We start from the raw sequence: 10,547 nt of genomic DNA, 5'->3' as shown, positions 1-10,547 counted from the left end.
TCACTTGAACCTGGGAGGCGGAGGTTGCAGTGAGCCAAGATCATGCCACTGCACTCCAGCCTGGGTGACAGAGACACCATCTTAAATAAATAAACAAGTAAACAAACAAACAAAATAAATAAATAAGAGAGGAGCGTTCTACAAACTGCTGTGGAAGAGAAGGGAAGACCATGATTATCTTAAATCTACCTGAAATAAAAATAGAATAAAATGAGGCAGAGTAGGAAGGGGGCTTGGCTTCACACTACCCCCACTAGGGCATTCCTTCATGCATCTCCACTGATCACAAAACCTACCCACACTGCCTCACTGACGCCATAATGTTAGAACTATGCATTTAAAAGAATTCCAGGAACTGACCTTAGGAGACAACCAAGGTTGCGGAGTGTCCCACTTTGGGAAGGAATGTTGAACAATCAATTGATTTACAGTCTCTTGCCTCCGGCCAGACCACAGGGTGGCTCATTAACTCAAGATAACCAGAGCAACTAAGTATGCCGCCCTGCACGCCCTACCCCTGACGTCAGTTCCCGCTCTTTGCCTCTTAAGAAAGCTTTGCCTCTTAAGAAAGACTCGGGCTCTGGAGCTCCAGCAGAGGCTGCGGCCTCGGCTCCAACCCGTCGGGCCCCGACTTGAAGCAGCGGGAAACCTCTCCTCACACCTCGGTGACCGGGTGGCCGCCGGGACACAGAGCCTTTGGGTGGCGGCGTATTTGCGGGTCGGGAAGAACCGCGCAGAGGCCACTGGGGCGCAGGGCCCGGGATCCGGTCCTCGGGCGACCGCTCTGTGCCAGTTGGGCGAGACTACCTGGTCCTGATAACAATGGACAACGGCTTTAATGGCCAGAAGCTCAGCGGAGTCCCGGATGAGGACGAGTGGAATGGTAACGGCCATGGGGCGGTTGGCCTTCCTTCTACCAGACCTTGATGTGGGAAGAGAGAAATGGAGTAACAAGCCACATTTGGCGCTTTGGAGATGCCCACTACGCTTTGGGAAGATGTACCGGCGTTTATAGAAGGCCTGAGTGTATAATGTGAGAAAGCTGCTCTCAGCTGCCCCCAAAACTTTTACAAGAAAACATTTGCCACATCTAGCCCTTCCAGATGTAAAGAAGCTGTCGACGTATGATAGACTAAGAATATCACACATCTTGTAAATTCCCATTTGTTTAAAAAAATCGTAGAAAATAAACATCTTCTGGAGATGACCTTTTGAAATGGAGATGTTGCATCACCTCTGGAAGCAACACCAGGAGCAGACACATACACGTTTGTTCAGTGGGTTAGACTAGGACATGGAGAAGATCTGAGAAGGAAGAGAAGAAGGTCCTATGCCAGACTGGTCATATTTAGAAGACGTTGACATATTATAATCATTGTCTTGGGTGTGCATTTTATTCCTCACTACTGTATATGTAGCTGACAACTCCAAGTACTTTTTGAAATGTCTAGTCTTTTTTTTTTGAGATGGAGTCTCTCTCTGTTGCCTAGGCTGGAGTGCAGTGGCGCGATCATGGCTCATCTCCCATGTACAAATGATTCTCCTGCCTCAGTCTCCCAAGTAGCTGGGATTACAGGCGCGCACCACCATGCCCGACTAATTTTTGTATTTTTAGTAGAAACGGGTTTCACCATGTTGCCAAGGCTGGTTTTGAACTCCTGACCTCAAATGATCCTCCCACCTCGGCCTCCCAAAGTACTGGGATTACAGGCCTGAGCCACTGCTCCCGGAAATGTCTAGTCTTTCTAGATGGTCTGAAGTGTCTAATATGTGTTAAATTTAGAGAGTAAAATATTACATTTTGTAAATATCTTTTGGTTAAAATTCATATGAAATGTTTTGAGAGGGGAATGGCCAACCACCAGTTCAGTAACAAACATTGTGTTTATGCACTGGCTCAGCGGAGGAGAAGGAGGCTGTGCAGAGAGCTCTATGCCACCAGTGTGCTTACGGTGAGGCAAGATTAACTATTGTCTCTCATGTCTGTGCACTTTGTTTTCCTTATCTGTGTATATACTGTTTATAGAGGAAAACAAGTCCTAATTTACATCTAGACTTTCTAGACATTAAAGAGGTTTCCAGTATATGATAAAAGTAGTTAGTAAACTAATATATTTTGAACATATTATTTTAAAATTCCTTGGGAAGATTGTCTTCTGAAAATCTGAGCATTGTTGGCCACTGGGTTGACTGAGATGGGAAGGGTTGTAGGCTGGAATATTTTTATTTGGAAGACTTTCAGATTTTAACTATTGTTACATGTGTACAGTTTATTCAAGACTGCTTTGCAGGACCAGCACGGTGGCTCACACCTGTAATGCCAGCACTTTGGGAGGCTGAGGTGGGTGGATTGCTTGAGGCCAGGAGTTCAAGACCAGCCTGGCCAACATGGTGAAACCCCATCTCTACTAAAAATACAAAAATTAGCTGGGTGTGGTGATGCACGTCTGTAATCCCAGCTACTTGGGAGGCTGAGACAGGAGAATCACTTGAACCAGGGAGGTGGAGGTTGCAGTGAGCCAAGATCACACCACTGCACTCCAGCCTAGGTGATGGAGCAAGACCCTGCTTCCAAAAAAAAAAAAAAAAAAAGAAAACTGCTTTGTATATAGCGGACAAATATACTCCTTACCTGAAACATCTAGCCTATCTAGATGTTTAGAAGTGCCTGGCATATGTTAAATATGCAGGTAACATTTAACCTCTAATGTAAAAGTAAGAGTAAAATAATCACTGAAAAATATCTTTTTGCTAAAATTCATAAGAAACAGTGTCTTTTGAAAGTGGAATTGTTGCCGGGCGCGGTGGCTCACTCCTGTAATCCCAGCACTTTAGGAGGCCGAGGCGGGTGGATCACCTGAGGTCAGGAGTTCGAAACCAGCCATGGTCATCATGGTGAAACTCTGTCTCTACTAAAAATACAAAATCAGCTGGGCGTGGTGGTACATGCCTGTATTCCCAGCTTCTTGGGAGGCTGAAGCAGGAGAATCGCTTGAACCTGAGAGGCAGAGGTTGCAATGAGCCAAGATCACGCCATTGCGCTCCATCCTGGGCACCAAGAGTGAAACTCCATCTAAAAAAAAAAAAGAAAGGAAAAGAAAGTGGAATTGTTAAACCACCCCTGTGAGAAGTATAGTAGTGTCTATACTTGTTTAATGGTTTAGTGGAAGTGGGAGGGAAGATATTGCAAAAGGTAATATGCTAGTGTGCTTATACTTGGAATTTTTAGACACCATTTTTCTGTATGTTTTGTGGATTTTGTTTTGCCATGTATAAAGTTTATAATAAACAAATTAGTCATAATTTTGCAACATCTAGTCCCTTAGATGTTAGAGGTTGCCAGTGTATGACAAAGTACTCAGTAAAATTAGCACATTTTGTACACTTTGTGTTGAAATTCATAGGAAAGCTTGTCTTCTGTAAATGACTTTTCGATACAAATTTGTTCAACCATCTCTAAGCATTACATGTGCCTGTACATGTCCACTGAATTGAAGGCAGAGAGAAGGAAGTGAGGAGGGAATGGTTCAAGACCAAAATGATCATATTTAGAAGATACCTCAGATTATAACCATTGTTACATGTATGCAATTTTATTTAACAGTGCTGTGTACATGGTGGGAAAGTTATATGAAATATCTAGTCTTTTCAGCTATTTAGAAGTGCTTGATGTATTTAAAAGTAGAAGTAGTTGAATAACACTTTGTAAATAGCTTTTAAAGACTGATGGGAAATACTGTATTTGGAAGTGGAATTGTTAAACCACCTCTCTGAACAGTGTGCTCTCTACTTGTTCATTGAGTTGAGGGAGGTAGGAGGAAAGAAACTGCAAAAGGTGTTTTGCTAGTGTGTACTAGAAAATGTCAGCTTATCCATTGCCTTATATGTTATGTGCTTTTCATTTAACTTTGCTATACTGTGCATATTGTACATATACTGGACAAATGAGTTGTTGAGTGTGTATTTTATAACATACAGTCTCTAGATATTAAATTTTATAATATCTAGTCAATTTTATAACATCTAGTCTCTAGATATTAAAGAGGTTGCCAGCGTATGACAAAAGTAGTGTTAATAAACTAACACATTTTGTACACTTTGTGTTAAAATTCATTTAAAGACTGTCTCCTGAAAAGGACTTTCGGAAGTGAAATGATATCATCAGCTAAGTGACACAAGTGCCTATATCCACTGGGTTTGTGGTGGAGAGGAGTGGGAAGAAATTAAGGATTCTAGACTAGAATGTTTCAATTTAGAAGACACTTTCAGATATAACCACTGTTACGCGTGTGGTTTATTCAACACTACTGTGTATATAGTGGACAAACTTAAGTCCTTAATTGAAACATCTAGGCTTTCTAAATGTTTAGAAATGCACAAAATACATTGTAGATATCGTTTTGATTCATATGAAATATTGTCTTTTGAAAACTGATCAAACTACTTCCCTGAGCAGTACACATTATTATATTTGTGCTGGTTCAGGGAGGAAGGAGAAGAAAGTGCAAAGGGCTTTATACCAGTGTGTTTATGGTCTTTTACTATGCTGTGTATATAGTGTATATAAATGCACAAAGGAGTCCTAATTTACAACATCTAGTCTTTCCAGATGTTAAAGAGGTTGCTAGTGTATGACAAAAGTAGAGTTAGTAAACTGATACATTGAGTACACTTTGTGTTAAAATTCATATAGTGTTCTTAAAAACACAGAAGTGATCAGGGCCCACTGGCTCATGCCTGTAATCCCAGCACTTTGGGAAGCCGAGGCGGGCAGATCACGAGCTCAGGAGATCAAGACCATCCTGGCTGACACGATGAAACCCCGCCTCTACTAAAAATACAAAAAAATTAGCCGGGCATATGGTGGCACACGCCTGTAGTCCCAGCTACTCGGGATGCTGAGGCAGGAGAATCGCATGAAGCTGGGAGGCAGAGGTTGCAGTGAGCTGAGATCTCGCCACTGCACTCCAGCCTAGGAAACAGAGTGAGACTCTGTCTCAAAAAAAAAAAAAAAAACAAAAACAAAAAAACCCCACAGAAGTGAAATTGTTAAAATCTCTAACTGGATGCTTATACCTCTTCTGGATGCTCATGCCTGTCCACAGGGTTAATTTAGAGGTGAGAAGGGGAACGATTCTAGGCCATAATGTTCCTATTTAGAAGACACTTTTAAATTATAGCCTGTGTCATGTATATGCACATTTATTCACCACTACTGTATATACAATGGAAAACAACTCCTATTTGAAACATGTCTTTCTAGATGTGTAAAAGCACACAACATAGGTTAAAAGTAGATATTAAAGTAACACCTTTCACCAAAATTGTCTAGGAGTGGTTCTATTTGGGAATGGAATTGTTAAACTTGATGTTTGGAGAGTACACTGACTTTTCACTGGGTAGTGGCAAGTTGTGGAGGAAGAAGTATGTAGGGGGAAGAGTTCTGTGCAGGTGAGTTAGATTAGTTCAGATGGTCTAACCAGTGTTCTATATGTGCATTTTAGTTAATATTGTTGTATATTAAAATGTAAGTCCTTTTGCTCAAAGTGTGTTGGAAGTAGAGGTAGTAAAACAATCCATTTATATCCTTTTGTTAGTTTTTAGGAAGGCCTGTCTTCCAGGAGTGACCTTTGTTAATCCACCTCTTGGAGCTGGACATATAGCCACCTGGATGGTGGAAGAGGGAAAAGAGGAAAGGTGAAGGGAAGGGCTCTTTGCTAGTATCTCTCCATTATCTAGAACATGGTTTTAGATGATAACCATAGGTCTATATGAGCACTTTACTTTTCAGTAAATATCTTTAGAAAAGATGTATCTTGGACATGGAATTGTGAAACCACCACTGGGTAGTGTATATCAGGACTTGTTCAACAGGTTAGCAGTAGAGAGGCAGAAGGAAGTATAAAGGGAGAGATGAATGCAGATGTGTCCATATTTCCATTTTGACGATAGCCATTGATGTATGTGCATCTCTTCTGGCTGTACTATAGGAATACATGAAGTAATTAAAAGGAAACATATCTTCTTGCTAATATTTTAATGGTATAGATCTGTTAATGAATTCTCTTAGAAACATTATACTTAGTGTATTCAGTTGCTTTATGTTTTATTTTCAATTGAGCACTAAGGGAATGCAGTATTTTAATCAGAACTCTGCTAGTGCTTTTATCTAGAGGCATGTCTCCATTTTTGCCTTCTATAAAATTTTTGTCCCAAAAAAAAGCAAGGTTACATTTTTTTTCTAACAGACTGAGTTGGTGCTGTATATTCTTGGTTGTCAGAATACTCATATAGCTTTGCAATTCTGAATTGGTAAATATTTATGATGTGTAAAAAAGCATAATATATACTATATACTGTAGAATCTCAATCCCATATAACTGGATGTTATGTCTACACACACAGGACCTAAAAGGACACATCAAAGTATAAACTACTTGTGATTGTGGATGACTTTGTTCTTTGTTTCTTGTGTTTTACTTTTTTCTCCTTCCTTCCTTCCTTCCCTCCCTCTCTCTCTTTCTTTCTTTTTTTTTTTTTTTTTAATTTTTTCAGAGTTTTGTTCTTTTTGCCCAGGCTGGAGTGCAGTGGTGTGATCTCGGCTCACTGCAACCTCCGCCTCCCAGGTTCAAGCGATCCTCCTGCCTCAGCCTCCTGAGTAGCTGGGATTACAGGTGCACACCACCACACCGAGCTAATTTTTTGTATTTTTAGTAGAGACGGGGTTTCATCATGTTGGCCAGGCTGGTCTCGAACTCCTGACCTCAGGTGATCCACCCACCTCTGCCTCCCAAAGTGCAGGGATTACAGGCGTGAGCCACCATGCTTGGCCTCTTGTGTTTTTTAATTTACTATAATGCACATATTACCTTTTAAAAAAAAAAGGTTATTTTAAAAACCTGGGGAAAGAAAGCGCTACTGGCTTTAAGCCATTCTTGTACCTCAGCCTCCTGAGTAGTTGGGATTACAGGCGCCTGCCACCATGCCTGGCTAATTTTTGTATTTTTAGTAAAGACGGTGTTGCACCCTGTTGCTAGGCTGGTCTCGAACTCTCAACCTCAAGTGATCAGCCCACCTCACCTCCCAAAGCACTGGGATTCCAGGCATGCGCCAACATGCCTGGACTCCATGCCATTTATTTCTTGAAGGTCAGTTTGTCCAGGAGAATTTTCCACATTCTGGATTTAGCTGACTGCATCATTATAATGTTATTAAACACATTTCTGTATCTCCAATATTTACTCTAAACAAATGGTTTTTATCTATTTGATTACAGAAATTTAATTTTCAACACAAGTATTTATTGTGGTCCTGGGTATGTTCTACTTTACTTTATTATGGGTTACATGATATGTGGTTGTCTCACATTTGATGATATAAAATTTAGCTTTGGTTTTCAGTGACGTCTGCCTACTCCAACCATTCTAGAGTCCTTCATCCAATTTCACCTAATGGTTATAGCAGCCATTGCCAATTATGACCTGTATGTGTTATAGCAATAGCAGTTGCAAAATGTTGACTCTAATTTTATAATCTCTCCTGCATTTATTAGCTGTTATTTCCTGAGAAGAAAAATCTTTCCCTCATCAACTATATGTTTATCCTGAAATACATTCCATACAGGAGAGACAGGATAAATACTTGATTCTTTTTCTTCATGTGTTAGCTTTCAATATAAAACTGATATTCAAAAACCTTCAAAGGTTGAATATGGAAAAGCTATTTTGTGTGTGTGTATCAGTGTGTATGTTTACGTTAACTTTGCAACCAGCTTCTTTACCAAATTCTCTATTTATAGTAAGTTTTTCATTTTGAGGGGTGGCTTCCAGATATATAATCCTACCAAGATACATAGATGGCTTTATCCCATTCTATCCAATAGTTAATTAATCCTTTAATTACTTTTTCATGTCTAAATGCTTTGGCTAATACCTCCATTACAATGTTAAGTAGTAGTGAAGATAATGAATATCCTTGTCTTGTCATGAAAAACAATTTAAATGTATTTGATCACAAAATACTATAAAAAGACTTAAATGGGAATACATACCATAAACAGCAACCCCCCCCCCCCCTTTTTTTTTCAGACAGTGTTTTGCTCTGTTTTCCCAGGCTGGAGTGCAGTGGCACAATCACAGCTCACTGCAGCCTTAACCTCTTGGGCTCAAGCAATTCTGCCTCAGCCTCCCAAGTAACTAGCTGGGAATATAGGCATGCACCACCATGCCCTGCTAATTTAAAAGAGATGATGTCTCTCTATGTTGCCCAGGCTGGTCTAGAACTCCTGGGCTCAAGCAATTCTCCTGCCTCAGCTTTTCAAAGTTCTGGGATTATAGGCATAAGCCACCATGCCCAGCCTCATAAACATCTATTAACATTATATATTATACAGAATAATTTATCAGAATAAAACATGATTTCTAGAAATCAATAAGTTAAAAAGGGAAAAACTGGTTTCTTTCATATTATGTATGAAATATTTCATACTAGCTCTGGCGTAGGCAAATCACCTTTGATTTGGATTGATTAACGTATGTAGGTGTTGTGGGATACTTTTTTGTGTTGGGGCAGTGGAGGTGGTCATCCAGTTAAATGTGTTTGTAAAATGAGTTCAACATGTGTTGGGGACCAGCCTCAACACCACCCGTAGGGTACCCAAAGTCTGGTGGAGACAAAGGATTGAGAAGAGACAAGTTAAGAGTAAAGGTGGGGAGCCAGGGGGCCCGTTGCAAAATGGAGGTTGCAAAAGGCTCAGAGCTCTGGTCTCCACACTATTTATAGAGTACAATCACTTAGATCTAAGAAGCAGATGTTCAGGGCGAAACAGTGAAAAGGTGGCAGTGCGTCATAGCCGTAATCGACAGCAATAGCGGTTTAAATGAATCTCCTTTGTGCTCAAACAGCATATCTTTAACTTATCGGAGAGTAACTAGTGGGAGTGGGCTTAACTTGGAGTCTGTCCACATTCCAGTATTTCAAAGGAGTGTCTTTCTCCTTGAACGCCGTGTTTACAGATAAGAGAGCGGGTCTCGCTCTGAGCGTGGGAACTTGATGGCAATTAGGAGGCTTTCCTCCTCAGAGGACCCTTGTGGCTTTCCACAACATATTGTCTCATATTTTTATGGCCAGTTTATGCAGGCACCCCACAAGCCCTTTTCCCACAAGCCCTTTTCCCAAAAACATGTCATTTATTTTTACTGAAATTTTCTTGAACAAGAGATATTTGGATGCCTGGTCTCTCACACTCCCACTAAGCTATTTCAGCAAAAGGACAGTAGTTCTGGCTTCATTTAACCAGCCAATCCCATTTGTCTCATTCAGGTTAGACTTGGGAGGCACCCCATGCTATGACAGACAGCATTTTATTGTCCTTCATGTACCTATCGCCCCACAATACTAACGGGGCCCACTGCTTCCATATCTGGGGTGATTCAAGAAAAGGTAAGGTATAGGGTGGTTGGAAGCTCAGAAGAAAGACATCAATAAGATATGTTTCTGCTATTCCACCTCCATGCTGTTCTTTGCTCCAAGAACTCTTCAGAATTCAAAAAAGAAAAGAAAAAAGCAGTGCATAAAACAAAGGGTCTCTTATTATTTTTATATTTTTTCTGTTTTTTTCTTTCTGTTTTTCAGTAATACCGTAGCATGAAATCCAAAGAAACTAGGCTGATTAATTTGCAAAAATGCTTGTTACAAAGGGTTCAAGACCTTCCTGGTGTGGCAATGCTATCGATACAGATATTTAACACCGCAAAGGCTGTACAGACAAGCAGAAAATTGAATGAATGAGACTAGGTTAATTTAACGGTAAGAAGAAATGAAAGTGGAAAGCCGGTCCATTGAGAGGAGAAAGTGCGCACTCCCAAAAGCTGGTGGAGGTGCCGGGGATTGAACCCGGGACCTCGTACATGCTAAGCACGCGCTCTACCACTGAGCTACACCCCCAACCACAAATAGTTTGCTTTGCATTTCTTTCATGATTTATAATCAGTATTTCTCAAAGATTCAGTAAATTGCAATGAAATCATGAATGCAAACTCCGCAATTTGTGAAACAGCTAGGCTGGGTCCTGCACAAGCAGCGTCCAAAGAAAGCAACACAGTGAAATTACAAAGGAAGGAGCCTGAAAGCAGACAATCTGTTGTCTCTCGCTTTTTCCAGCTTCATTTCCTGCTGTTTTCAACCATAAGGCCCCAGGAGTGCAAAGCCAGTAGCGCAGCCCGGGTACCAGCTGAGACCTACGTGTTTGAAGGGGAACTGTAGGGGGGCGCCAAAGGGGATCCTCGCCTACCGAGTTCCAGTCCCCGCGCCCAGCACTGCCTTTCTTGGAACAAAGACTCCCAAATCACTTCCGTTTCCAAAAGCCCAAAACGTCCACTGAACATTTAGTGGTGATGGCAGGGAACGCTCTTGCGAGATCAAGATGTCATGAATCAATCACAAGGACAAACTGGAAATCTGGGCCCGGGTGAGAGGCATCACGTAGGCACCCAGATCCGCACGTCTAGAGTAGTTTACCTCCGACAAAACTCTGAGGGTCCCCTGCT

The 10,547-nt window shown here is 41.1% G+C and overlaps 1 non-coding gene across 1 annotated transcript; it reads right to left on the bottom strand.

Annotated features, from left to right (window-relative positions):
- Positions 1-9,873: 9,873 nt before the first annotated feature.
- Positions 9,874-9,945, bottom strand: TRNAA-AGC (transfer RNA alanine (anticodon AGC)). The gene has a single exon. It is a non-coding gene; the product is annotated as a tRNA-Ala (tRNA).
- Between the last annotated feature and the right edge of the window lie 602 nt (positions 9,946-10,547).

This window comes from Pongo pygmaeus, chromosome 5, assembly GCF_028885625.2.
Source record: "Pongo pygmaeus isolate AG05252 chromosome 5, NHGRI_mPonPyg2-v2.0_pri, whole genome shotgun sequence".
Lineage (NCBI taxonomy): Eukaryota > Metazoa > Chordata > Mammalia > Primates > Hominidae > Pongo > Pongo pygmaeus.
Note: the sequence above shows the minus strand (reverse complement) of the source record. Positions and strands in the feature narration are given on the sequence as shown.